At 48.3% G+C, this 22,181-nt stretch overlaps 1 protein-coding gene across 1 annotated transcript in view; it reads right to left on the reverse strand.

Moving 5' to 3' along the window:
- The window catches only part of NINJ2 (ninjurin 2), a 103,601-nt gene that overhangs the window by 49,242 nt on the left and 32,178 nt on the right, over positions 1-22,181 (reverse strand).

The following is a 22,181-nucleotide window of genomic DNA, read 5'->3' on the forward strand; positions in this document are numbered from 1 at the left end:
AGTTTCCAGGAAGCGAGGCCACTATTACTCATTGTAGGAGGTTGCCCCCAATATCTGTTTGATCTTCTTGCAGAATAGTAGGATTTTTGACTGGAGGTATGAGCACTTAGCCAAAGCCAACATTTCCCAATCTCTCTTCCAACGGCATGGCTGTATGCCCAAGGTGTGGTTAATGAGAACTTAAAAAGAACTGTACCCCGAAAAGGAAGGCATGTGTCTTCTCTATCCCCTCCCTCCCTCTTTTCCTGGCTGGAATGTGGAGATTGTGGTGAGCATCTTCAATCATGTGTATAAGGCACATATTCCAGGAGCAGATCAACAACAATCTAGAAGGAGCCTGGGACCCCAACACTGTGGAGCTACTGGATTACTCTGGACTATCTTCATGCAGACTATTACATACAGGCGAGAAATAAACTTTCATTTGGTCTAAGCTGTTACTATTCAGAGTCTTGTGTCAGTCAAACCTGCATCCTAACACAACACTCATTGGGGTGTCAGGGCAGCCACAAGCTCCCATTCTCTGAGATACCCTCAAGTCCACACACTTACGAGGTAGCCTACTGACATTATATCTGGTCCAAGAATGTCTGGCTCAGGCTGACTAGGGTATGGACAGGAGTCCTGCCCAAGCAGGGCCAACCAGATTCTCCCTTCCATTCATCTGGAACTGAGATTCACTGTTGCTATTCAACCTCCACGGACTTCATGAACCAAGATGCAGCTGGAGAAGCAAAAATGAGAGGCCAGGCAGCCCCAGAGATGCAGAGGGAAGCAGCTGCCTGGGTTGGTGGGGCTTGAGGTTCTGGTCCAGGACCTTGGATGGCCTCCCTGATCGGCCTGCCATGTGGTTATTGGGAGAGATGGTGACATTTTATGATAAACTCCCTCTTTTGGTCTCAGATGCTTCAGGTTGATTTCTGTCACCTGTAACCCAAAATGCCTGAGTCTCTTCTGATCCTTGTAAAGATCTGTGTATCCTCTACAGTCAGGGGATGCACGGGACTGCAGCATACTCTTGGCACACGGGGTCCTCTCTGTCACTGCAATCTTAGAAGGTCTTGAGGTGTCTTGCTGGGCACGGTGGCTCACACCTGTAATCCCAGCACTTTGGGAGGCCGAGGAGGGTAGATCACAAGGTCAGGAGTTCAAGACCAGCCTGGCCAACGTGGTGAAACCCTATCTCTACTAAAAAATACAAAAAAAATTAGCTGGGCATGATGGCACGTGCCTGTAGTCCCAGCTACTCCAGAGGCTGAGGCAGAAGAATCACTTGAACCTGGGAGGTGGAGGTTACAGTGAACTGAGATGGTACCACTGCACCCCAGCTTGGACAACAGAGTGAAACTTCATCTCAAAAAAACAAGCACAAACAAAAAAGAGGTCCTGAGGTGAACTAGGTGGATTGACAGATTGATCACCTGATAGGCTGATTGCTGAATCAATCCATGGATATTCAAAGAGATGCTAAACAGGCCTCATGGAATCACAAAATCAGGGTGAAAGGGACAAAAGGCATCAGGCAAGGTGTGACCAGAAAGGCTTAGTGACATGTCCAAAGCATGCAACTCAGTGGCAGAGCTTCAACTGGACCCCAGCCCAGCACCCCCAGATCCACTTCTCCTCCCATGCTACCCCTGGCTGCCAGATTTTGGGGTGCTCTGACACACCAGGAATAGTTTCCCCATGCTAATGAGCAAACTCCCTTTTACAGCTATGTCAAATCTAGCATATCTGTGTCTCCTAAAAAAAAATGCAGATTTATTATTTTCTCCTTTTTCTGGGTCTTTCTAATTCTAAATCTCATGCATTTTAAAGAATAAATGGGTCAGGCATGGTGGCTCACGCCTGTAATCTCAGCACTTTTGTAGGCTGAGGCAGGTAGATCACCTGAGGTCAGGAGTTCGAGACCAGCCTGGCCAACATGGTGAAACCCTGTCTCTACTAAAAATACAAAAAAATTAGCTGGGCATGGTGGCAGGCACCTGTAGTCCCAGCTACTTGGGAGGCTGAGACAGGAGAATTGCTTGAACCTAGGAGGCAGAAGTTGCAGTGAGCCAAGATCTCGCTATTGCATTCCAGCCTGGGTGACAGAGTGAGACTCTGTCTCAAAAGAAAGGAAGGAAGAAAGGGAGGGAAGGAGGGAGGAAGGAAGGAGAGAGAGAGAGAGAGAAGAAAGGAAGGAAAGAGTAAATGGCCTTTCTTCTCTGGAAGGAGCAATGACTGTGCCTCCACCACGTGCAAGGCACCATGCTGGGATTTTCTTTCCAGGTGCTATTCATTTAAGCCCTTCCAGAAGCCACAGGTATATGGGATGGAGAAAGGCTCAGCGACTTCCCAAAGCATACAGTGCTTAGGAAAGAGTCCTGCTACCCCAGCTGGAAACCCAGTATCTTACACAAGGTCATACTGCATCCTAAAGATCATCCTTAGCAACAGTGGTTGCCTTTACTTTCTGGCCTTCTCCACAGGCATCTGCTCAGCAAGGCTTGGTTTGGGTCCATGGGTATTGGGTCCTGAGGCCCAGGAGGCATAGTGGGGGGCATGATGTGCCTGTGTGCCCACAGGGGGCTCAGCAGATGGCACTCTTCCCTCACAGTCCTGCGGGGCCTGGCCTCCCTCCCTCTCTCTTCTTCCTCTTGCATTTCCTACTTGCCTCTGACCATGTCTTCCTCCTCCATCCCTAGCTGCTCTTGAGTACTTGTGCTCTAAGAGGATTCCTGCCTCCCTCTTATCCAGAGAAGTCACTTAGTTAGCTCATTTTTTTCCTAAAGAAGGAACAAAGGCCTGACACCTCAGGGCTCAGCCTGCCTGTTTTTTAAGCTGTGTTTGCACCCAGAGCTGGTGTCTGTCTAGCTCAGGTTCCCAGAGGCCTAGGGGCAGGACTATGTCCTCACACGCCAGGCACCGTGCGTTGTCAGCACTCTATGAAAAACCAATAGCTGTTATACAAAGACAAGGAAACTGCTAGCTCGGGGAGGCTGTGGTCCCGAGCTCAAAAGATGCAGGCTTGAGGTTTCGACTGCTTCCATTTAGCACACAAGCCCATGTCCCTGACAAGAGCCCCAGAGGCCCCGCAGGGTCCAGGAGGACTCTGCATTCCCATGGTCTCTCCGAAGAGTCGGGAGAGCGGTGTGTGTGGATATGTAAGGTAGGGGAGGACCCCTCTCTGATTTCATTGTGGATTATAGAAATAATAATCCACAGTTATCTTTTAGTTGCGATAAACGAGTGATTCTTAAAGGAGATGAGCAGGCCCCGCTAGGAAGCTACATCTGAATCTCAGCGATCAGGGAGTTAAAGGAGATCGCTTTACATTTACCGAGAGGAGTGTGATTTTTTAAAATGACTGACAGTTTTTCCAAAGGCTAGACCTGCTTCTCATTCTTTTCTCTAGTAAAGAAACTCTGCTTACCCTTCAAAGCCCAGCTCTGTCACAGCCCTTGGGAAGCCTCCCTCAGCTCCCATAGGCTAAATTTATCCCTCTTTCTCAGTTCTCCCAAAGCCTTGGTTTCACTCCACTGGTACAGCACGTCCCATGGGCTATTAGAGGGCTACGTGTGGAACTGTCACCCCATGGGCTGCATGCATCCCAAGCACAGGAAATGTGCCTCACACAACTTCACATGCCCTTTTCAGGGTCATCTGACAAGCAAGGGAAAATCCTGCAGTTGGCAGAGAGGTGGTGCTGATGTAGGAAGCATGTGAGAGGAAAGGGCTGAAAGGAAAAGTGAGGCACACTCTGAGAGCCAGAATAGCATTCCAGGGTGAGGGGCAACAGGAAGGAGGACTTGTAAGGCGCCAGAGGTATAGTGGTTAGAGAAAGCTGCTAAGAATTTGCTGGGGTAAAGGACCAGTTCAAGGACATTTCTGAGTATAGAAAACCAGGACTGCATTGCCATTTCAGAGGGTGGCCTGGACTAGATTTTAAAACAAAGTCCTAAGTCAGGAAATCTCCGGGAGCAGACTTGGACTTCCCCGGGAACAGAGGCTGGAGGAAGGAAGAAGGAAGCAAAGGCCGTGGTCATGATCTGACCGCCGGGATAAACTGTCGGGCTGCACCGAGTATCAGGCTGTGTCCTGGGGGTCACGAATCCCACTATGGTTTACACCTCATGACTTTTTGCAATCTATTTTAGGCTGCATGAGAGAGGAGTGTGAATACGTCCAGGGGCTTGGTCTTGGGAGAACGTAAGTCTGAATCATTTGGTGGTGGCAGAGCAAAACGTTTAGAGAGGGAATCTAGACGGTTATGTGTGTGTGTGTGAGCTTCATCACAGTGAAAAATGGGATTGCTCTGGTCCCAGGGGCAATGACAGTGATACAGGCTGTACAACATCACCAGGAAACCCACCACGTCCCCTCTCCAAATAGGGAAGAGGCCACGATGCCAAGAAAAGGGACTTCTTGACAAAATGGGCCTAGCTACCAACTTATAAATTAGAAGCAAGACTCCTGAGTGGTGTCAGGAAACTGCTAGTGTTCTCCTTTCTCTCTCTCTCTCTCTCTCTCTGTTTTCCTCTCTCTCTATTTTTTTTTTTTTTTTTTTGAGATGGAATTTTGCTCTTGTTGCCCAGGCTGGAGTGTAATGGCATGATCTTGGCTCACGACAACCTCTGCCTCCCAGGTTCAAGTGATTCTCCTGCCTCAGCCTCCAAGTAGCTGGGACTACAGGCATGCACCACTATGCCTGGGTAATTTGTGTGTGTGTGTGTGTGTGTGTGTGTGTGTGTGTGTGTGTGTGTGTGTATTTTTAGTAGAGACAGGGTTTCTCCATGTTGGTCAGGCTGACCTCGAACTCCTGACCTCAGGTGATCCACCCACCTCAGCCTTCCAAAGTGCTGGGATTATAGGCATGAGCCACCATGCCTGGCATGTTCCCCTCTTTTGTACCTCTAATATTTATCCAAAATGGGACATCTTTCCACACAGTAGCATCTTATGTGACATAAGTCTGGAGACAAGAGTCCCTAGTTGAACCAATGAAGGATCCAAAGACCCTGAACGCATACCTTAGCATCGCAGGCACTTGCAAAGCTAACGTTGCCTCCAGTTCATTAGAAAAAGTGTGTTCACCCCTGTTCTTGTCCCAGCTCCCTAACCTGATCAAAATTGTAGTGAAGCCTGGGACGTGCCAGGAGGACGACAGAGGAAAGAGACTAGGGGAAGAGCCCTCAGGAGTCAGAGCATGTCCTCTCCCGACAAAGGCTTCCCAGGCTTCTCCCTAAAGCCCTGGACCGGTGCTGAGAAACCTTGTTTCTGATCCTGCCCCTGCACAGCCATCGCCCAAACATTCCCTCTTCCTCCAGACTTCACAACAGCTGATGAGGCAAGTGTCCTGGTGAAAGCACAACAGCTCACATCCCCTTTCTTCCCGGCCTTGTCATTAGGGGATGCCCAGGCTGCTGTGCTTCTTTTCACAGGTCCCTGAGCTCCCCCAGGGGTTTGCTAGGCAAAGGCCGGCTGGCTGAGCACTCCCAACTTCACCCTGCTGGAGCCGCATGTTTTCTGGGCTCTGTGTTCTTTCCCCAGGATGTTCTGGTTTCCTCATCTCAGCTCTCTTTGTTTAGCCACACAGGTTGGGCAATTACTCTTGGGCAGTGAGGTCAGGGCCCTGCCTCCTAGGAAAGGGCCTCTCCCTTACAAGTCAATCTGAAGTCACTTGTTCTCCAGAGGCCTGGCTCACCGCACAGCCCCAACGCTCAGCTCATCCAGCAGCAGGTGCCTCTCTCTGGGCACTGTCCCCTCCTCAGCCAGCTCTCACGTGGAGGCAGTGCTGTGATCAGGAGTGCAGGCTCCGGGGTCACCTCCCTGACCTGCCACCTGCTAGCTGTGTGATGTTGACCTTGAACTCGCAGAATAGTTCCTATCTTACGGAGAGAGGAGGATGAAATGTAATCGTTAGTTTAAAGTGCCCGCGAGAGCGAAGTGGTTTTATCTTCAGAGAAGTGTTGTCCGCTATGGCCCCAACGCTGCCCTGTGAATTGAGGTCAGCAAGTCTCCCCTGGAGAGCCAAAATAACAGCTTCTCATGCCCGGTCCAGTGCCTTTCCTGCCTCAGAACAGCCACACTTTCTGACCGGGCCTACGGGATGGTGTATAAAGTCACAGGAGCGGGGCCTGGAGCTGGCCTGGTCAGCCTCTCTGGACAGGACTGTGCCATGTGTATGAAGGTCTTGCTTCACTGCTGTTTGTTTGCTTGCTTGTTTTTGTTTGTTTATTTATTTGTTTGTTTTTGAGACAAGGTCTTTCTCTGTCACTCGGTAAAATACAGTGGCACGATCTTGGCTCACTGCAACCTCTGCCTCCCGGGCTCAAACAAATCTCCCTCCTCAGCCTCCCAAGCAGCTGGGACCACAGGCATGTGCCACCATGCCCGGCTAATTTTTTGTAGAGACAGGGTTTTACCCTGTTGTCCAGGCTGGTCTCAAACTACTGAGCTCAAGCAATCTGTCTGCCTCAGTCAGTCTCAGTGCTGGGATTACAGGTGTGAGCCACCACATCGGCTTTCCTTCACTTTTTTTTTTTTTTGAGACAGAGTCTCCCTCTGTTGCCCAGGCTGAAGTGCAATGGCATGATCGTGGCCTGCAGCAACCTTCGCCTCCCAGGCTCAAGCAATTCTCCTGTCTCAGATTCCTGAGTAGCTAGGATTATAGGTGCTCACCACCATGCCCAGCTAATTTTATATTTTCAGTAGAGTTGGTGTTTTACCATATTGGTCAGGCTGGTCTTGAACTCCTGACCTCAGGTGATCCACCCACCTCTGCCTTCCAAAGTGCTAGGATTACAGGCGTGAGCCACAGCGCCCGGCCCCACAGCAGGTTTTCTCACAGCGAACTAAGTGTCCTTAAAAGGAAGTTTGGGCATAGTGGCCCACGCCTGCAATCCTAGCACTTTGGGAGGCTAAGGAGGGAGAATTGCTTGAGCCCAGGAGTTCAAGACCAGCCTGGGCAACATAGCAAGGCCCTATCTCTATTTTAAAAATCTTAAAAATTAGCTGGACATGGTGGTGTGCCTATAGTCTCAGCTACTTGGGAGGCTGAGGTGGGAGGATCACAGGCCGCAGTGAGCTGTCATTGCACCACTGCACTCCAGCCTGAGTGACAAGAGTAAGATCCCATCTCAAAAACAAAAATAAAACTGCAGAAGGGTGAATATATATATATATATATATACACACACACACACACATAAATTTTTTAACGTTAAAAAAATTAATATACATATAATAGAAATTAAAAAACAAAAACAAAAGAAAAAAACAAGAGGGTGTGAATTTGCTCCTGCCTTCGAGGGGACATAGCACATCCACCCCCAGCTTCATCATTCCCGTTGCCCAGGGTAACAGGTAAGTCGGTCCGTTTACCTGGTCTGTAAAACAGAAGCAACAACCCTTATCCTCTACTCAGGATTATCATGAGGATTTTACAGTGAGGGAATAGTTGTAAAATCACTCCATCAACAATAAAGAACAGGCAGCATTTTCACATATTATTACTGCATTATTCAGTGAATAACGTACTCTGGTAGTCTGAAAGGGATAAGGGGGGAATCTGATTTATTGATTTAATGTCAGACTGTATAAAAGCCTCCTCTCTCCCCTTCGGAGGTTTTCAAGAGTGCCAGGTGGCAGCAACCCTGTTCTGTCAATAGGACCATCTGAACCTGTAGGAGCTCCCGCTGGGCAATGCCAAGGTGCAGGCGGCAGGCTGCAGAGTGTGTTTAAATGTCCCATGGAGAGTTGGTAGTGAGGTGGGGGTGGGGGGAGTGTTGAGAAGGCAGTGTTTTCTCCCGAAACCCCAGAACAGCATTTCAGGACTACGGAACTTTAGCACAGGAAGGCGTTAGTGATAATTGTGCCTGATCCGTCTAGTTTACAGAGGAAAAAAACTGATGTTCAGAAAGGCATATAATCTGCCAGCAGGCTTTGGTTAGTGACCTGGGTTGACCCAGTGAAGGTCAGTCTGAAGCACTGTGACCCAGGAGCCCTCTCAGTCACAGCACCAAAGCCTCAGGTTCCAGAGAGACTGTAGTGTTGGATCAGGAACTGAAATGCCTCTTAGGGAGTTCTGTCTCCGTCTGCAGAGAACAGGAGGCTCTCAGCCTCCCAGGGTAGCAAAAGGCAAACATACTTGGTTACCAGGAGCCCTTGAGAAGGTGGCAAGAGTGGAGAAGAGCAAACACCCAACTCCCTCCATCTCTGGCTTTGGCTCTAAACTCAGATGGTTTAGAGCCAAGGCCTCCAACAGCCTCTCAGAGCTCTCAGTGAGCCCTACTCAGCAGAAAAACTGGTCTCACGTTTTCTCTATGGGCTCCCACAGACAACAGATTATCAGAAAGGTCAGGCTTCTTTCTGACAGGGCAGCAGAATCAAATCCCAGAACTTCAAAAGATCATGTGCCTTGTGGAGAGATAGTTGGGGAGCGGGGTGTCAGCCATTTCTTTTGAGAGGAGCAGTGACCAGAAGAAATGGTCCAGGAGGGAGGGAATTTATTGTTAGGACCACTGGATGGAGTCCAGCAAGTATTTTTCAGGAGTTGATGGCATGTCCAGCCCCAAGCTGGACACATGGGGTGGGGGTACAGAGAACGTTTAAGACCTGCCCCTGCTTGCAAGGTGCTTGCTGGGGATATGAGGCTCTCATCTGTGATTCAACAAAGAGAAAGGCAGAAGCTATGTTAATGGCCAAATGGACCATGCTTTAGAAGCAATGAGAAAAATCAGTGCAGACTCATCTAGTTCTGAAGGGCTTCATGAGTGGGGCAGTCTTCATAGAGGCCCACACTGCCGTCAGTGTGTGACCTGAGCGGGGAGCATTTTAAGATGGAGAACAGCATGTGCAGAGGTGGGAATGAGCATAGGAACTCGGCCTTCCGATCGCCTTTGTATATAGGCTGAGAGCTAGAATTAGAATGTAAAGAACGCTGTGTCCTCTGAAGGTTGCATATTGCTGGCGGAGTCCTCCCGGAACCTTGAAGGATGTGGCCAGGAGGCTTTGTGCTGGAAGAGAGGGGCTTACACATTCCTGGTAAGCTGTGGCTGGGTTTAGAATGATTCCTTGGGTAAAGGGGCAGCAAAATAACTTTGTTCTAAAGAAGCCCCAAGAATCCTGAGCCCAGCAGCCTTGCGTAAAGTAGTATTGCATAGTGACTACCCTTTCAGGGTCTGGATTTAGACTTGGCTTTCAATAGTATCTCCGCAGTTTTTTGTTTTTTTTTTTTTTGAGATGGAGTCTCCCTCTGTCACCAGGCTGGAGTGCAGTGGCGTGATCTTGGTTCACTGCAACCACCACCTCCTGGGTTCAAGTGAGTCTCCTGCCTCAGCCTCCAGAGTAGCTGGGACTACAAGCATGTGCTGCCACGCCCGGCTAATTTTTGTATTTTTAGTAGAGACGGGGTTTCACCATGTTAGACAGGCTGATCTCGAACTCCTGACCTTGTGATCCACCCACCTCAGCCTCCCAAAGTGCTGGGATTATAGGAGTGAGCCACCGCGCCCAGCCTGAATAGTATCTCTGCAGCTTTTAGTAACTGAGTGACATTGTCACTGATCTCTCTAAGCTTCAGTTTCCTCATCTGTAAAGTGAAGATAATATTCCTTAACTGTTAGGACTGAGTGAAGGAGAGGTTAGTTCCCAGCTTGGCACCCTCAGCCTATGGCAGCCACATCATGGCTTTATGTTCCAGCTTATTGCTAAGGCCTGGTGTTGCATGGCTCACTGTGTTGTCTGTTTCCCAGATCGGGCAAGGCCTGAAGAGTCCTTTCATTCCTCCGGTGCCCTCTGGACGCCTCCTAGTGAGGGGAGAGTGCAGGCAATGTGGGAGTGGGAAACTGGATGCCCTAGCTCAGTGTCCCTTCTCCAGCTCATGGGCATCCTGCAAGGGGCCCAGGACAGTCAAGAGACCTGGGTGGAAATGGGCCCCACTCTACCTCCATAGGAGCTTTATTTTTCTAGACCACAGTCTCTTCATCTATGAAATAAACAGCTTAAATTAGACCAGTGATCCCCACTTTGCGGGAAGGGGAGAGGGTCTCAGACAGTATGGGGTCCCTGAATCCAGATGCACAGCAAACACTGCCTAGGGAACAAATAGATCGTGCATCTCACACACACAAGCTGTGCTGTTTGTCAAATGCACAGACGTGCTGCTATAAGTTTTAAGATACATGTAAAAAGTATTTATTGAATGCATGGTAGCTTTTTATCAGCATGCATTTTGCATTTGTAGATACTAAAAGTACAATTATGATTACTTGGAAGGATCCAAAAGTGGTTTTGAAGGTTTTTTTCATCTTTTTTTTTTTTTTTTTTTTTTTTTGAGACAGAGTCTCGCTCTGTCACCCAGGCTGGAGTGCACTGGCACAATCTTGGCTCACGGCAACCTCTGTCTCCTGGGTTGGAGCAGTTCTCCTGACTCAGCCTCCCAGGTAACTAGGATTACAGGTGTGCACCACCATGCCTGGCTAATTTTTGTATTTTTAGTAGAGACGGGGTTTCGCTATGTTGGCCAGGCTGGTCTTGAACTCCTAATCTAAGGTAATCCACCCACCTCAGTCTCCCAGAGTGCTGGGATTACAGGATGAGCCACTGCACCAGGCCAAGGTTTTGAAGCTTTAAAGAGGTACTCAGGCTTGAAAAGTCTGGCTCCCACTGGATGAGATGAAGCACTTACTCAACTTGTCCTGGATATGGCTCTTAATTCCAACTTAACAAACAAGCACCCCTGGTTCTCCAGTCCCACATCCTTCTTGAAGAAACAGCAGCTACTAGAAGGGTTTCCCCTGTGGCAGTGAAGACAAACTAGAAGGAGGAGGGACAGGTAAGAAAGAGCAGTGTACAGCCAGGCACGGAGAATCACACATGTAATCCCAGCACTTTGGGAGGCTGAGGCAGGAGGACTGCTTGAGCCCAGGAGTTCAAGACCAGCCTGGGCAACACAGAGAGACCTCCAACTCTATACAATTTTTTTTAAAAATTAGCCAGGCATTGTGGCACACACTTGTAGTTCCAGCTATTTGGGAGGCTGAGATGGGAGACTGCTTGATCCTGGGAGTCTGAGGCTGCAGTGAGCTGTGATTGCACCACTGCACTCCAGCCTGGGTGACAGAGCGAGACCCTGAAAAAAAAGAGAAAGAGAAAGAGAAAAGGAAGGAAGGAAGGAAAGTGTGGCAGGGCATGGTGGCTCATGCCTGTAACCCCAGCACCTTGGGAAGCTGAGGCAGGTGGATCATGAGGTCAGGAGTTCAAGACCAGCCTGGCTAATATAGTGAAACGCCAAACCCCATCTCTACTAAAAATACAAAAATTAGCCAGGCGTGGTGGTAGGCACCTGTAATCCCAGCTACTCAGGTGGCTGAGGCAGAGAATTGCTTGAACCCGGGAGGCGGCGATTGCAGTGAGTCAAGATCTTGTCATTGTACTCCAGCCTGAGTGACAGAATGAGACTCTGCTTAAAAAAAAAAAAAAGAAAGAAAGAAGACTGCTACCTAAAGAGAGGAAGACAACGTTTATAAGAAAATCTGGGAAATGCTCAGGATTCTATTTGTTTAAAGGCCCTTTTGAGACGTGCCTGCCCCTTCCCTGTATTTGTTGCTGCTTCCTACTGCACATGTTTGCAGCACATGGGAAGTGGGAGGCGTTAGAATGTCCTCCAAATCCCCCTGACGCCCAGTTCCCACCTTCATCCTCTAGAAAAATGTGCTGCTTTGCTCCGTTTGACTTTTCAGGAGGTCAAATCTGATAAAGGCAATGGAACCCCTATCCCACCCTAAATGCAGCCACGCACAGATAATTTTCCTTTTGTTTTTTAATTTTTAATTTTCATTTTTTCATGAATAACTTTTCACATAATTTCAGCAGGTTCATCACCTCCTGAGTTCACATGGACTCCCTTGGGAATTTACAACGCCCCCCACCCCCCAAGTTAGGAAATCCTGCTCTTGTGTGGGTTGCTTCCAACAAGCTTAAATTTGCTTTCTCTTTGTTTTCCATAGATCTAAAACATTCCATGGAACTTGTAAAGAGATCTCTAAACGTCCCGTTTCCCAAATTGCTGTTGTAGGCTTCGTAGGTTTTGGAAGACCAGGTCAGCAAAAGACAGCATGCACTCAGGTGGAACACTGCAAAGATAGACATCAGCTCAAGGCTAGGTTCTCCGGGCTGCTGGAGCAAGGTGAATGGAAGCAAGATAGGGGCTCAGGAACTGAGCCCATCTGAGAGCCAACAACCCCTCCCAACAGTGACAGCTTCGTAAGTTTCTGTCCGAGGAGCTGTGGGCCTACAGACCTGTGGTCCTTGAAGTGGAAAGCTGCTCCCATCTCTGGGAAGGCTCTCTCAGCTCCTAGCCCTGCCCCTGCCACCCGTGCTGCTCTCCTTTCACCTCAGGCCCAGCCTGATCCATCTTTCCCCAGGGCTCCTGCCCTGGCCCCGGCCCAGCAGCGTGCCCTGCCTGTTAGTGCTGTGAGTCTCTGAATGTACCAGCCAAAATCAGGGAAGGTTGCTTCCCACCTACCCAACACTGCACTTTTCTCCTCATCCAAATTCTGAATCTAAAAGCCCAGTTGTTATTTATCAGCTTGAGTCTAAATCCACTCTCGGACTCAGTTTGCAACCAGCATGTACCCTGGGATGAGTGAGAAGCGGCAGGCCGGGAAGGGATCTGGGAAAAACCAACAGGTTTACCAGTGAGGGTCCAGGCTGCTTGGTGTGGCTGGGGTGCCACAATTTGCACCAGGCAAGGAAGGTTAATTCTCCAAATACCAAGATTTGGGGAAATATTTCAAAGAGTGAGGCCGGGCATGGTGGCTCACACCTGTAATCCCAGCACTTTGGGAGGCTGAGGCAGAAGGATCACTTGAACCCAGGAGTTCAAGACTAGACTGGCCAACATAGTAAGACCATGTCTCTACGGAAATTTAAAAAGTAGCTAGGCGTGGTGGTGCACACACCTGTGGTCCCAGCTGCTCAGGTGGCTGAGGTAGGAGGATGCTTGAGCCTGGGAGGTAGGCTGCAGTGAGCTGTGATCACACCATTGCACTCCAGCCTTGGTGACAGAGCAAGACTCTGTCTCAAAAACAAAAACAAAAACAAAAAACAAAGAATGAAATTCATTGCTATCAGCCCTTCCTCCACCCCCACCCTGCACTCTGTGTCCCATCCTCTTCCTCTACAATGTACTCCGCAAATGACTCATTGTTCTCTACAATGTTACCCGCTGGGTTCACTTCTATCTGAGCTTTGTAGGGCTCTAAACCTATGTGTAAAGGTATGGGGTCTTCAAAGGAAGATTGGCAGAGAAGGGCCCTGCACGTTCCAGTCCTTCTGCTTATGTATTTTATCCTTTGATTTTAAAAATCAATTTATCCAATAGATATTTATGGAGCTGTAATTGGGTTAGGATACTAGTATATGGGGATACGAAAAAAATACAAAGATGAACTAGGACACTGGGATATGGGAAAATAAATGGTGAATGAGATCTGGATTCACTTTCAAGGAGCTTGCTGTCTAGAAGAGGAAATGACATACAAATAAACCACAATACATTGTATGAAAAAATATATATGGCCGGGCACGGTGGCTCACACCTCAATCCCAGCACTTTGGGAGGCCAAGGTGGATGGATCATCTGAGGTCAGGAGATCAAAACCAGCCTCCAACATGGTGAAACCCCGTCTCTACTAAAAATATAAAAATTAGCCAGGCATGGTGGTGTGCGCCTGTAATCCCAGCAACTAGGGAGACTGAGGCAGGAAAATTGCTTGCACCCAGGAGACGGAGGTTGCAGTGAGCTGAGATCACACCACGGCACTCCAGCCTGGGCAACAGAGTGAGATCCCCATCTCAAAAAATATATATATATATATATATTTTTTTTTCAATTATATCTGAATATCACTTGCTACTTGATAGATACTTACTAAACTGGGCAAATCCATACATAGGCAAATATATTTTTATGTATATATATTTAAGTATATATATTTGCCCTAGTTTAGTAACTGTCTGTCATGTAGCAAGTGATATTTAAGCTGGACACTGAAGGATGGTGAGAGTTGGAGAGACAAAGATGAGGAAAAGGAGGCTGGGCGTGGTGGTGCGTGCCTGTAGTCCTAGTTACTCAGGAGGCTGAAGCAGGAGAATCGCTTGAACCTGAGAGGCAGAGGTTGCAGTGAGCTGAGGTGGCGCTGTCGCACTCCAGCCTGGGCAACAGAGCAAGACTCCGTCTCAAAAAAAAAAATGAGGAAAAGGCATTCGAGGTGGTAGGAATGGCATGCCAAGAACCTTGGAAGCAGCAGGGTGGACCTACATGCAGACTAGCAAATAGTTCCATTGGGCAAGAACATAGGGAGCAGGAATAGACAGAGAGAAGGTCGGAAAACCGAGGTGAAGTCAGGACCTTGCATTTCAGGCTGAAGCGTAGTTTGGGAATTTTAGGGGAATTACTGAAGGTTTTTGAGCAGAGGAGTTCATGATGATCATAGCTGTATCTTAGAAAAATTAATTTGGGAGTTCTCTGGGGGCTACACTGAAGAAAAAGAAAGCACTGGGTAAGGTATTAGAAGAGGGAACATCTACAAGAGCCTTTTCCAGCAAGCTACTTCTGGTCAACTAAGCCAAAAGTGACCTTGGCCTCCGTTCTCAATGGTCCTCACTGTCTGGACCTCTCACGGACAGTATAGCAGGACGGCATAGTTGTTAGGAGCAGACTGCTATAAAGTACCTTCTCAGAGCTTGACCCACCATGTGGGATACATATACCCAGATTTCTTTTAAAGATTAAATGACATAGATTCTATCATTATGGGTAGGAAGCCACAGCTTCCTGTACCAAGTAGATGATCAATGAATATGAAATAAATAGATATCATGATAGGTGAGGGATTAGGCTGTAAGCGTTTCAATAAATTTAGGAGAATCATTCCCTTTGAATGAGGATTGAAGTTTTCTTGCCTGAAGTGCTCCCTGTTCTCAGAAGTACAATCATTATAACTTGGCAGATAGGATGGGATGAGTCTGTCCTTGAGACAGGACATCGAGGCCCAGATAATATTTTGGCCTCATTGGTCCTGGCAAGCATTAGTCTGAGGTCACCAGGCCTCTGGGCCTGTTCCTAATGGGCCTGTGTCCACCCAATGAAGAGGTATTCATAAGAAGCCCTGTGGATAACAAGGTCAGGAGATCGAGACCATCCTGGCCAATGGTGAAACCCCGTCTCTACTAAAAACACAAAAAAATCAGCTGGGCATGGTGGCACATGACTGTAGTCCCAGCTACTTGGGAGGCTGAGGCAGGAGAATTGCTCAAACCCTGGAGACGGAGTTTGCAGTGGGTCGAGATCATTCCACTGCACTACAGCCTGGGTGACAGTGCAAGAATCCGTCTCAAAAAAAAAAAAGAAGCCCTCCTAATATCTGCTGGCTGCATTCATGGTAACTTTGGTGTAGCCCTGAATAAAGAGCTGCATTAGCAAGGAGGTAGTGGGAGCTAAAAGTTAGTACACAGCATTATTTAGGCCCTGGACTCCTGGTTGCTTTTCCCAATTCTACTGCCCAGAACTAAGAAACTTTGCACACTCTCTTCTCTGCCACAGGGCCTGAGCATCAAGGTATCCCTGAATACTGACGACCTCCTATCAGTGCCTCCTACCTACAAAGGCAATGATCCACTAAGTGCCACAGGACCCTCCAGGACATAAAAGAGTTTCACTCTAGCTGAACATAAAAGGTGAAACACAGGAGAAATTTGGCACTGTGCTTAAGGGTATAAACAATGGAGTCAGGGTGCCTGGTTCAAATCCTGGCTTTCTCACTAGCTGACACTGGGCAGTCACTCAACCTTTCTGACCCTTAGTTTCCTCATCTCTAAAGTAGGAATAATAATGATAATAGTATCTACCAAATGGTGTTCTATTAAGAGTTAAATAAAATAGCTTGGTACAGTAGCATGCCTATAATCCCAGCACTTTGAGAGGTTGAGCGGCGAGGATTGCTTGAGCCCAGGAGTTCAAGACCAGCCTGGGCAGCATAGAGGGACCCTGTATCTACAAAAATTAAAAGATGACCCACATGTGGTGAGATATGCCTGCAGTTACAGCTACCCAAGGGCTGAGATGAAAAAATTGTCTGAGCCTAGGAGTTCAAGGTTGCAGCGAGCTATGACTGCACCACCGCACTCCAGCCTCGGTGACACAGCCAGACCCCATCTCAAAAAATACATTAATTGAATAAAATAATTTGTGGAAGGTGCTAAATATAGTAATGACTCATAGCAAGTACCTAATAACTGTTCACTATTATTTTCAAATTAAATTATAGCATCCAACCTGAAAAGCAACATATGGCAATAGGGAATTTTCTAGGCCGTGCCTTTAGAATTTTTTTCACCCTTCCAGAATTTAAGCTTCTTGTTAGAAGATCCTGTTCTGTACTTTTATGGATGCCCAACACCCACCCCAACTGCCTTGCAATCGAACAGGTGCTCAAATATTTTTTGAGAATATAATTAAGTACATTTCTACATTTCTAGTTTCTAAATGAATGAAATAGATAACTAGGAAACTTAGGACCATGAGACTGATGTCAGTTGGGCAATCAAAGAAGGCTTCATGGAGGAGGTGAGACTGAGGTAGTCCTTGACAGGTTTATATACATAAAGTGAAGCAAGGAAAATTCTAATTATTGAAACCTAGAATGGGTTGGGTGTTCAAGAGAGGCAGCGGCAGACTTTGTGGGCACGGCTGCAGCTATACCACACAAACACTAAAGATGGCACCAGTGTGCCCAGACCTGGGCTCTGAGTATGGGCCATGAAGACAGGGCTTAAGTGGAGCCAGAATCGCCCAAGACAGACTTTGGGCACAGTGACAGGAGCCCCCATCAGCTGTTCAAGACACCCCTGCCAAAATCTCAACTGGGGCTGGGCGCAGTGGCGCACACCTGTAGTCCCAGCTATTCTTGTGGCTGAGACAGGAGAATCACTTGAATCGGGGAGGCAGACGTTGCCGTGAGCTGAGATGGGGCCACTGCACTGTAGCCTGGTGACAGAGACTCCATTAAAAAGAACAGCAACAAAAATTCTCAGTCAGCTAGGCCAAGTCCTTTCTGTCCCGTCCCTATCCCTGCCGCACCCTTGCCGCCCCCCAGCCCCTCTTTCACACCCTGTGCCAGACAGAAGGCCTGGGGATGAGACGATTGGCCATCGGGACAGGGAACTGGATCCAAAGGTCAAGGCTGAGTTTGTCAGAGCTTGCGGGATCCCTACACCGCTTTATTGGATCCCCAGGTTAAGCTGATGCTGCTCTGGATAGAGAAGGGCTCACGGGCCTCCGACGGGCCTTTGTGTCACGACGCCTTTCCACCAGGGAAAACTGGGTGTGGGTTTTCCCCCTTCGTATGTATTCTGAGATCTCTGTGAGGAGTTTTCCTAGAGGGGAAGCAGGAGGACTCCTCATAGAGATCTCAGGGTACATAGGAAGGACCCAGGTCTTTCCTTTCCTCTGTGTCTCCTCACAGCATCACCTACAGGGAGTGTCTGGCACACAACAGACAGTCTTCCTCGCTCTGGTGCAGAGTGACGTAACAGTTAATAGCATTTCCTCGGCCGGGTGAGGTGGCTCACACCTGTAACCCTAGAACTGTGGGGGCCCACAGCGAGCAGATCACTAGGTCAAGACATCAAGACCATCCTGGCCAACATGGTGAAACCCCGTCTCTAATAAAAATACAAAAATTAGCTGGTCATGGTGGTATGTGCCTGTAGTCCCAGCTACTTGGGAGGCTGAGGCAAGAGAATCACTTGAACCCGGGAGGTAGAGGTTGCAGTGAGCCAAGATCATGCCACTGCACTCTAGCCTGGCGATAGAGCAAGACTTCATCTCAAAAAAAAAAAAAAAAAAAGCGCTTCCTTATTTTATAGACAGGGAAAACAAAAAATATAAAAAACATAAGAACAGTAATGCATATGTGATATGTGTCTATGTCAGAGGCATTTGAGCCAAAGTGACTCCATCTTGAATAGGGGTTGGTAAAATGAGGCTGAGACCTGCTGGGTTGCATTCCCAGGAGGTTAGGTATTCTTAGTCACAGGATGAGACAGGAGGTCGGCAAAGATACAGGTCACAAAGACCCTGCTGATAAAACAGGATCCAGTAAGGAAGCTGGCCAAAACCCACCAAAACCAAGATGGCGATGCAGGTGACCTCTGGTTGTCCTCACTGCTCATTATATGCTAATTATACATTAGCATGCTAAAAGACACTCCCACCAGCACCATGACAGTTTGTAAATACCATTCCAACTCTTGGAAATTACCCTATATGGTCTAAAAGGAGGAGGAGTCCTCAGTTGTGGGGAGGGGAGAAATCTCCATCTCCTTCCCTGAAAACTCATGAATAACCCATCCTTTGTTTAGGCATATGATCAAGAAATAACCAGCTGGGCACGGTGGCTCATGCCTGTAATCCCAGCACTTTGGGAGGCTGAGGTGGGTAGATCACTTGAGGTCAGGAGCTCAAGACCAGTCTGGCCAACATGATGAAACCCTGTCTATACTAAAAATACAAAACAGTTAGTCAGGCATTGTGGTGTGTGCCTGTAATCCCAGCTACTCAGGAGGCTGAGGCAGGAGAATTACTTGAACCCAGGAGGCAGAGGTAGCAGTGAGCCAAGATTGCGCCACTGCCCTCCAGCCTGGGCAAGAGAGCAAGACTCCATCTCAAAAAAAATAATAATAAAGAAGGAACCATGAAAATAGCCAACCAGCAGCCCTCAGGGCTGCTTTGCCTGTAGAGCAGACATTCTTTTGTTTCTTTTTTTTTTTGATGGAGTCTTGCTCTGTCGCCAGGCAGGAACACAGTGATGCAGTCTTGGCTCACTGCAACCTCTGCCTCTCGGGTTCAAGCGATTTTTCCACCTCAGCCGGGAGTACAGGCACATACCACCATGACCAGCTAATTTTTTTGTATTTTTAGTAGAGATAGGGTTTCACCGTGTTGGCCAGGATGGTCTCGATCTCTTGACTTCGTGATCCACCCGCCTCAGCCTCCCAAAGTGCTGGGATTACAGGCATGAGCCACCGTGCCCAGCCTCTTTTGTTTCTTTACTTCCCTAGGAAACTTCCTTACTTTACGGACTAGCCCAGAATTCTTGCACGAGATCCAAAAAGCCCTCTCTTGGGGTCTGGATCCAGACTTCTTTCCGGTAATGATACCCTTTTCATATACTAACCCATTTAATCCTCACAATGATCCTGTGCGGTAGGCCCGGTTATTATCTTCATATTCCATGTGGGAAAAATGAGGCCTAAAGGTGAGGAGGTTCCCAAGTTCACCCAAGGAGTAAGCAGTCCGCAAGACTAGGAGCCTGGGATTTGCACCATGGCAATCTGGCTCCGTCTCCCATTGGCCACTGCGATGCTAGCTGGGTGGAGAGAGCACAGGTCCCATGGCGGGGAGAGTACAATAAACCCAGGAATCCTGTCTTCCAGGTCTCTCCACACAATTAACCTATTCAAAACTTCATGGACAGTCCAGCAAGCTTGTCCAACCCACAGCCTGCAGACCCCGTGCAGCCCAGGACAGCTTTGAATGGGCCCAGAACAAATTCATAAATTTTTTACTTTTTTTTTTTTTTTTAAGAGATGGGGTCTCACTATGTTGCCCAGGCTGGAGTGCAGTGGCTATTCACAGGCACGATCCCACTACTGATCAGCACGAGTTTTGACCTGCTCCGTTTCCGACCTGGGCCGGATCACCCCTCTTTAGGCAACCTGGTGGTCCCCTGCTCCGGGGAGGTCACCATATTGATGCCGAACTTAGTGCGGACACCCGATCGGCATAGCGCACTACAGCCCAGAACTCCTGGACTCAAGCGATCCTCCCACCTCAGCCTCCCGAGTAGCTGAGACTACAGGCACGCGCCACTGCCCCCGGCCAATTCATAAATTTTCTTAAAACATTATGAGTTCTTGGTCAGGCACGGTGGCTGACATCTGTAATCCCAGCACTTTGGGAGGCTGAGGTGGGCGGATCACCTGAGGTTAGGAGTTCGAGACCAGTCTGACCAACATAGAAAAACCCAGTCTCTACTAAAAAGACAAAATCAGCTGGGCATGATGGCGTATGCTTGTATTCCCAGCTACTCAGGAGGCTGAGGCAGGAGAATCGCTTGAACCCGAGAGGCGGAGGCTGTGGTGGGCTGAGATCACACCATTGCACTTCAGCCTGGGGGACAAGAGTTGAAACTCAGTCTCAAAAAAGAAAAAATTATGAGGGGCTTTTTTTGCGATTTTTTTAAAGTTCATCTGCCATCGTTAGTGTTACCGTATTTTATGTGTGGGGCAAGACAATTCTTCCAATGTGGCCCAGGGAAACCAAACAATTGGACACCCCTGGATGATGAAAAAGAAGACTCTTCAGCTCCCGCTGTCACCAAAGCCCCACCTCAGTTCCTGCCCTTAGGTAACACCAAGAGAGCAAGATGGAATTTTACCAAACCGCTCTAGGTTCCTTCCCTAAGAGACTAGAAATGCCCTGGGGACTGCCTGCCTTTGAGGCGAAATTTTTTTCCTTTTTTAAAAAAGTGGTAAACATCTGAAAATAGGGTTTTCTAAAGAAAGTGACTCTTCCGTTGTAATTATAGCAGAGTGGGCCATTGCTTTCTATCAGCAAGAAAACGACTTCTACTTTTTTTTTTTCTTTTCTTTTTTTTTTTTTTTTTTGAGACGGAGAGTTGATTTCTGCTCACTGAAACCTCCACCTCCCGGGGTCAAGCGATTCTTCTTCCTCATCTTCCCGAGTAGTGGGGACTGCAGGTGCCCGCCACCATACCAGGCTATTTTTTCTTTTTCTTTTTTTTTTTTTTTTTTTTTTTTTGTATTTTTAGTAGAGATGGGGTTTTACCATGTTGGCCAGGCTGGTCCTGAACTCCCGGCCTCTGATTATCTGCCCGCCTAGGCCTCCCAAATTATGGGATTACAGGTGTGAGTCACTGCTCCTGGCCGCTGCTACTAAATATACCCTGTATATTGCAAATCCCCAAGGAGTGCCAGCCTCCAACTCCATTCCGTGTTTCGTCCCTCGAAGGCTGGGGACACCGTGCACGCTGGGCGGAGAGGAGGGCTCCCTCCGGAGTGGCCTCAGCCCCGCCAAGTGTCCCTCCCCAGCAGGCTTCGGGCTCAGACCCAAATGGTGGGGGAGGAAAAGGGGGTTGGTTTCATGCCTGACGTTCTTTGGAGCGAGTTGCTTCTTTCTTATGCGCAAGGATCAAGGGTGCATTTGCAAACTTTTCAAAATACCTTAGAAGAGGTAGGAGTTAAGCCCTCGGGATCCGGAGTGGGAGGAGGAGAGGCAGTAAAACAGCGGAATGGTTGGTGGAAATGGAGTCAGTAATGGCTTCTGTCATAGCCTCGGGCGGGGACTCGCCTGCTCATTTTCTATTTCCAACCCAATGGCAGGCACTGAGTACTGTGCTCAACCTAGCAATTTGGAGAAGGCGGTGGATATGCATATAACAGAACAGGACCAAACAGAAGTTCCTCCCGCCTCTGCTGGGCAATCTCTAATGACCCTTGGGGAATGTTCCAGACAGGCGTGGGCATCTGCGAATTTACTCACCTGAGAGCTGCCTCTGCCTCTCTCTCTCTCTCTTTTTTTTTTTTTTTGAGGCTGAGTCTTGCTCTGCCACCAGGTTGGAGTGGAGTGACACGATCTTGGCTCACTGCCACCTCTGCTTCCTGGGTTTAAGCAATTCTCCTGCCTCAGTCTCCTGAGTAGCTAGGCCTACAGGCAACTGCCACCAGGCCCAGCTAATTTTTATTTTTAGTAGAAACGGGGTTTCACCATATTGACCAGGATGGTTTCGATCTCTTGACCTCGTGATCCGCCCACCTCGCCTCCCAAAGTGCTGGGGTTACAGTCGTGAACCTCCTGCGACTGAACCTGCTTCTACCTCTTGATCCCTGGGATCAGAAATGAGAAATGCAAGGTCTGTCCCTGTGTGTACATTTGTAATTGTAATTCACAATCCCCTTTCTTGCTCCTCACCCCATTTTCAGTTAAGAGAAAAAGGTGAAAATCACAAAGCACAAATTATTTCCAGGAAACGATCTGAAACTCCCGGAAGGCTAGATTCAGGTATAAACAGGGTAGAACTCTAGGTTTCTTCAGTGTTCCTTAGGGGCTG

The sequence above is a fragment of the Callithrix jacchus genome, chromosome 9, assembly GCF_049354715.1.
Source record: "Callithrix jacchus isolate 240 chromosome 9, calJac240_pri, whole genome shotgun sequence".
Classification (NCBI taxonomy): Eukaryota; Metazoa; Chordata; class Mammalia; order Primates; family Cebidae; genus Callithrix; species Callithrix jacchus.